Raw genomic sequence first — 6,000 nt, 5'->3', positions numbered from 1 at the left:
TAAATGAAGAGGGGTCATATTATACTATGGGCTCCAGAGCACTTTAAAAAAAGAAATAAGAAAACATTTTTAAAAATTCAGAGACCCAAAGGAGGATTTTTGGATCTGGGAACTCCTCACTCTGTTGAAGAGGCTCTATCAACCCAATCATTCTAAAAAGAACCCATCTGTACCAAGGACAAGTTCCTGTCCTAAACATGTTCCTGTTTTGGCCAAATTCCCTAGTTCTGAAGTTGAAAGTAAGCATAGGCTCTTTCTTCTATAAAATACTTTGTCATAATTTGAGACACCCAGACCCAGTATGGAGGATGGAAGGGTCCCAGAGAACAGAGGATAGAACAGAGGATGGCAGCTCTTATCATTGTTGGCAGGATTCCCAGGGCAAGCAAGCAAGGACAGGGAATTTCCCCCAAGACCAGTGTTGTGGTTTGGACCTGAAATGTCCCACAAAGGCTCTTGTTGTTGAAGGTTTGGCCTCCCATGAAACAATATTTGAAGGTGGGGCTTTGGGAAAATGATTCAATCATGAAGTCACTAACTTCGTCAATGGATTGATTCACTGATGAGTTCTAGCTAAATGGGTTATTAAGAGGTAGGGCCCAGTTGAAAGAAGTAGATCACTAGGGGAATGACTTTGAAGGGTTCATCTAGTCCCAGACCCCTTTACTCTTTCTCTCTCCCTGCTTTTCTGATTCCATGAGTTAAACAGATCTGCTCCACCACACCCTCTCCGCCATGATGATCTACCTCACATAGCAATGGAGCCAACTGACCATGGACTGAAATTTCTGAACCATGAGCCAAAATAAAGCTTTCCACTTTTAAGTTGTTTGTCTCAAGTATTCTTCCACTACAGCAGAAAACTAACACAATCTGAAAGTTCTCAAGTAGTTCTGGGTTGGAACCCCCAATCAGGGAAGGGGAGTAGTCCCACCTGGAGATACTAGCAGATTTGTTGATAACAGCATGAACTAGATGGAATGTCCTGCTCCCCAGAATGCCCATCAGACGATGAGAGGGCCCCTTTTAATGGAACTCATTGAGTGGTTTCATGGCTATATTGAGAAAAACCTGGCATGCAACTCAAATACATAATACATCAAGTTTCTCAAATTTTTCACTTAAAACCTACCATCTCTTTTATGTATATATATCATTCATACTCATTTTTAAAAACCTCTTTTATAATACAGGCCTTATAAGGTCTCATTGTATAGCAGCTTTTGCTTATGCCCATGTTCCCATAGGAGATTATCCCAGGATCCTCTGCAATCTCATAAAACATGTTTGTAAATTATGGTCCAGGATTTGACAGATCTTCGACTGTGAAAGTCAAGAAATAAATTATAAACCGAAGTAAGATAGGTGGAAATTCTTTTTTTATTATGTTGAATTACACAGATCCTCATATAGCAATCCAAACCCCAATACATGACAAAATTTTCATGCTGTTACATTATCCAAAAACAAAATATCTGAATGGCATCCCTGGCCCTAAGATGACTCCTCAAAACTTAAATAATTCCTTGAGAAGTAAAAAGTTAAAATAAAAATAATTTAAATAATATAATTAATAGATCAGAGAGTGAGGAAAAAGGTATACTTTAGTTAAAAAAAAAAAAAAACTTTATATAAATGGACCTTTTCTGAGAATCATAGCTTAATCTTAATGTAACACAGTGTTTTTTAAAATTTTGATGTCTACTTAAAGGTAACATCAAAATAATAAATTGACGATTGTAGTTCCAGAGGTATCAAGAACATTTATAAGTACACGTAATTTAAACGTATTTTATCTGCTTTTAAAGGTGGAATGCTTGTTATATGCCTTTAATTAACTGGAACTCTGGGATGAGATAAATGAGTTTTGTTTTTGTTTTGAGAGTTCATTTTTCTACTTTTGTTTTCCTAATTTACCTAACAAACCAATTCTTGTGGTCATAATGAGAAAAGAAAACCTAGTTCTCACTGTATCTTGTAAAAACTAAAAGGATTTTAGTATATTGTCTTTGTTCATTTGAAATACTATAACAAAATACCAAATACTGGGCAGCTTCTAAACATAAGAAATTTATTTCTCACAGTTTTGGAGGCCAGGAAGTTCAAGGTCAAGGCACTAGTACATTTGGAAACTGGTAAGGGCCCTCTTCCTGGTCTGTAGATGGCACCACTTCACTTCAACCTCACATGTAGTGGAAGGGACAAATGAGCTTCCCTGGGCCTATTTTATAGGATACTAATCTCATTCACGAGATTCCACCCTCATGAACAAATTACTTTCCCAAAAGCCCCACCTCCTAATACTTCCAACTTGAGGGGTAGGATTTCAACATTTTGAGAAGACGTAAACATTTAGACCATACCAAGTATGAAAGAAGAAGATGCTAAGGTTATAATATGAAGGAAAGACAAAGATTTCCATTTTCAGGCCCCCTCTTCTCTGGATCTGTACCCATGAAAACAAATGTGCTTCTAGTACCCCTTCCTCCCATCCGCTTCCTCTTCCTGCTTCCTCAAACTACGTAAGCATTTCATGAAGGCACCCTACTAATTAATTTAAAGTCTGGTTTGGGCAGTCCTTTCTGTGGAACCTATTTACTTAAAGTAGTTCTTTGAGAATAATGCTTGAGAAAGGTTTTGTTCTTCATCTAAATTTATTAAGAATTGCTAGGGCTTAAAAAAAAGGGGGGGAGGGTTGGGAATGGAACAGTTAAACTATTAAACTATAATCCAAAGACACTGCCTCCCTTAGAAATTAATCATAGAAATTCAACCACTAAAACAAGATCTGAATTTTTCCAGATATAATTCTCTTTCCGTACATTTTAAGGGTATTTCATATGAATCCAACCTAACATTAAAAACAAAAGCAGATTTACCAAAAGGAGAAAATCAGGTTGAAAGTCTTTCTGTAGGATTTAGCAGGTTATTCCTCCAAATAGCAACTTACTCTGGCTCATATAAAATTTAAGTAGAGAGAGAGAGGAAGGAAGGGAGGGAGAGAAAGAGGGGAGAAGGGAGGGGGAGATCAGCTTTTCATGAACATATCCACTGACAAAAATAAAAAGCAGCCAAAAAGGCATCTTGACATTTTTGTCAAAATTCTGAGAAGTGCTTTTCAAATGGAAAAGCACCTGCCACCCAATTATTCTTATTTTCAATTTCATGCTCAAAACAAACAAACAAAATACAAATGTTCCAGGTGACAAGAAAATGTGAGCCCCAAACAGCAAACACTTTAATCAACAACTCTTACCTGGGAGCAAAAGACTGAATACAGGGTTTGATTTAAAGGGGATTAGACCCCGGTAAGTCAATTCAGACAATAAATATTGTTGTTCATTTCTCCAAGGATGTGTAGGTTGTCTTGATGAGAAAGCTCTTCATGATCCCTCCTCCAGCCTTCATTCATTTCCTCTGTGAAATATGAGACATCACACTCCATTACTCCACTCAACACCACAAAGGAGAAAAATATAACTTCATACTACTCTAATCTAGGCATTTAGCTCTTCTCGATCTCTGCCAATGAAAACAAATGAGATCATTTGTTCTCTGAGCCTCTTCCCCTAGACTGCCAGTGCAGAATAGGGCAGTGCACACCTGTGCGACTTTGAGCAAGTTATTTGACCTCTCTGTCAAATAATATTGTCAGGAAGACAATACTCAGAGTATCTACCTCCTGGTGTTGTGAGAGTTGGTACTAGTCATGTGTGCAGTAAATGATCAGAACAAACTGTTGAACTGTTAAACATACTCCAATTAACTGTATGCTACAGAGCAATTATTGTTGAGCACAGAGGAGGTTAAGTATGGAACTCCGGGTGTTCCAAACTTCCCATCCTCAAGAAACTCAGTCTGTTGCAGAGATTCTCAATTCCAAATGTGCAGCAGACTCTTCTAGAGATCTTATAAAAATACGGCATCACCTATATAGATTCAAATTAAATTGTTCTGGAGTGAATTAGTAAATTTTTCAAAGCACCTCAGTTGATTCCAAAGCTCATTGAAGACTGCTGACCCAGAAATTTGCTTCTGATTTGGGTGGGTGATCACTGCCTATGTGGTCTGTTGGTCTCTGATAAGACCAAGAGCTCCTAGAATAAAGGAAGCATCATTATCTATTGCCTCAGTTCCCACAAGCCACCAAATCCCTCAGAAACAGGTGACCAAGTCAGAGAGGAAGAGCCCTGAACAGTGGCACGGCTCAGCAGTGGAGGCTGGTTTGCTATCAGCTTGACTTCACAGCAGTGCTGAGGGCCCTATGAGAGGATGTTAAATGATCCCTGCCCAGTGGAGATAGGTGAGATTAGACGCCATACCAGCTACCTAATGAGCTATAACAGGATCCGAAACCAGCACTTCAATTTATTTATGTCCTTTATCTTTTCTTGATGTATTTCTTTTTTGTTATTCTTCAATTTTAGACCATGTTTAGGGATACAATTCTTCCCTGGGTCTGAGGAAATCCAGGCCTGAGTTCTTCTCCAACCATCTGGCTGGAGGTATTATAAGGAACCTCCCTCTCACTCTCCCTGAGGGCCAGTCACAGGTGGAACAAGGGATCACTGGTGGGTAGATGCTCACAGGGATGGAGAGCCCAGTGGGCCAGACCTAGTGCAGTTTGCTAAGTCTCCCCTTCCGCATAGAAGGCAGGGGGCCTGAGTGCCTAGGGACAAGGAGTTTCATAGATGGCCGTGTAAGCACTTCCTCAAAAATGGATTCTGAATGTACAGACATGAGCAGTTAATTCACACATTTGGTAAGGGCCATGGCATAGAGGTCATCATGCCCTCCCTAGCCAAGAGAACGAGGGATAACCTGAGGAATCTGGAGGGTTTGTAGGAGGTTTTTTTGTTGTCGTTGTAATATTCACCATTTTAGAGTGTGCAGGGGATGATTCATTTTATGTCAAAAGTACCAAGTCCCAGAACATCCACAATAAGGGAAAAAAAGATGTATTCCAATGCCTTCTACCCATTTCTTGCCTCCATTGTGGCCAGATAGTTTGGACTTACCATTCTGGGTTCAAGAATCTCTCTTTTTTTTTTTTTTTTTTTTATGGTTAAAAACCACTCGTTTTTTTGTTTCCCTGGGATTTTGAAAGCCATTAGAGGGAAAGCTGACTGACAATGAAAGAGCTGATATGGAGAAGGGATGGGACAGAAACTGGTGCTGCAATCAGGAGAGTAGTGTGCCATAGGTATCCTCTTCCCAGCCCTCAGGAGTGACTGTAACTATGCTGTTTTGTCTATTTGACCTTGCTTGTTTGGATCTTCCCTAGCTAGAGAAGTGCTGCTCATATAAATGCCCTGTTTGCTTAAGACTGGTCAGAGTCACCTGGGTTTCACAAGAACCTCCCTAACATGGCCCTCCAGGACCCCTGTCTCACTAGGAATGCATGGTCCAATAGTGGAGTTGGTGAAAGAATAGAATGGGGAGTTTCTAGAAAAAAATTTAGGAGCATATTAGAAACCACAGGAGGACGACTCCTGTTTTGTAGGGAATCCATTTCTAAGACAGAATTGATGGCTTTTTTCTTTTACCTCTTCTGAGTTCCCTCATATCAGTGTCCACATCAGCTTGTTCAGGCTTTAGGTAGCTTGATGCTACCCATGTTGAAATTCAATGCAATTTGGTATTTGGTAATTACATGGGCTATGTTCTGTGCAACAACCTAATAAATGCCTAGATGACTGTTTTCATGACCAGAGATTAAGTGGCCCAGAATCCTTTAATCTACCAAGCAGAACGTTCTAAAGTAGAAGCCTGCAGAATGCACACTGAGGTGTCCTCCACATTCTTTTGTGATGAAGATGAGGAGACCTGGTCAGCCCTGGGGCAAGGTTAATTGTGCCCTAAAGCAAAAATGATCCTTAAAGCAGACTTTCAGGAGCCTGACTATAGTGAAACCTAACAGGGCATCCCATACTCCTTTATTGTTTGAAAAGGTTCAGTTATTTTGATTTTGCTGGAGTGAGGAACATATAATATAACACA

At 39.7% G+C, this 6,000-nt stretch overlaps 1 protein-coding gene across 3 annotated transcripts in view; it reads right to left on the bottom strand.

Moving 5' to 3' along the window:
- Positions 1 to 1,362: 1,362 nt before the first annotated feature.
- Positions 1,363 to 6,000, bottom strand: part of Spata6l (spermatogenesis associated 6 like) — a 50,718-nt gene continuing 46,080 nt past the window's right edge. For all 3 annotated transcript variants that reach the window (XM_047525201.1, XM_047525203.1, XM_047525202.1), the window contains one exon: positions 1,363 to 3,417. The gene's annotated coding sequence lies outside the window, so the exon portion shown is untranslated. The remainder of the gene's footprint in view (positions 3,418 to 6,000) is intronic.

Source organism: Sciurus carolinensis, chromosome 14, assembly GCF_902686445.1.
Source record: "Sciurus carolinensis chromosome 14, mSciCar1.2, whole genome shotgun sequence".
Taxonomy (NCBI): domain Eukaryota; kingdom Metazoa; phylum Chordata; class Mammalia; order Rodentia; family Sciuridae; genus Sciurus; species Sciurus carolinensis.
Note: the sequence above shows the minus strand (reverse complement) of the source record. Positions and strands in the feature narration are given on the sequence as shown.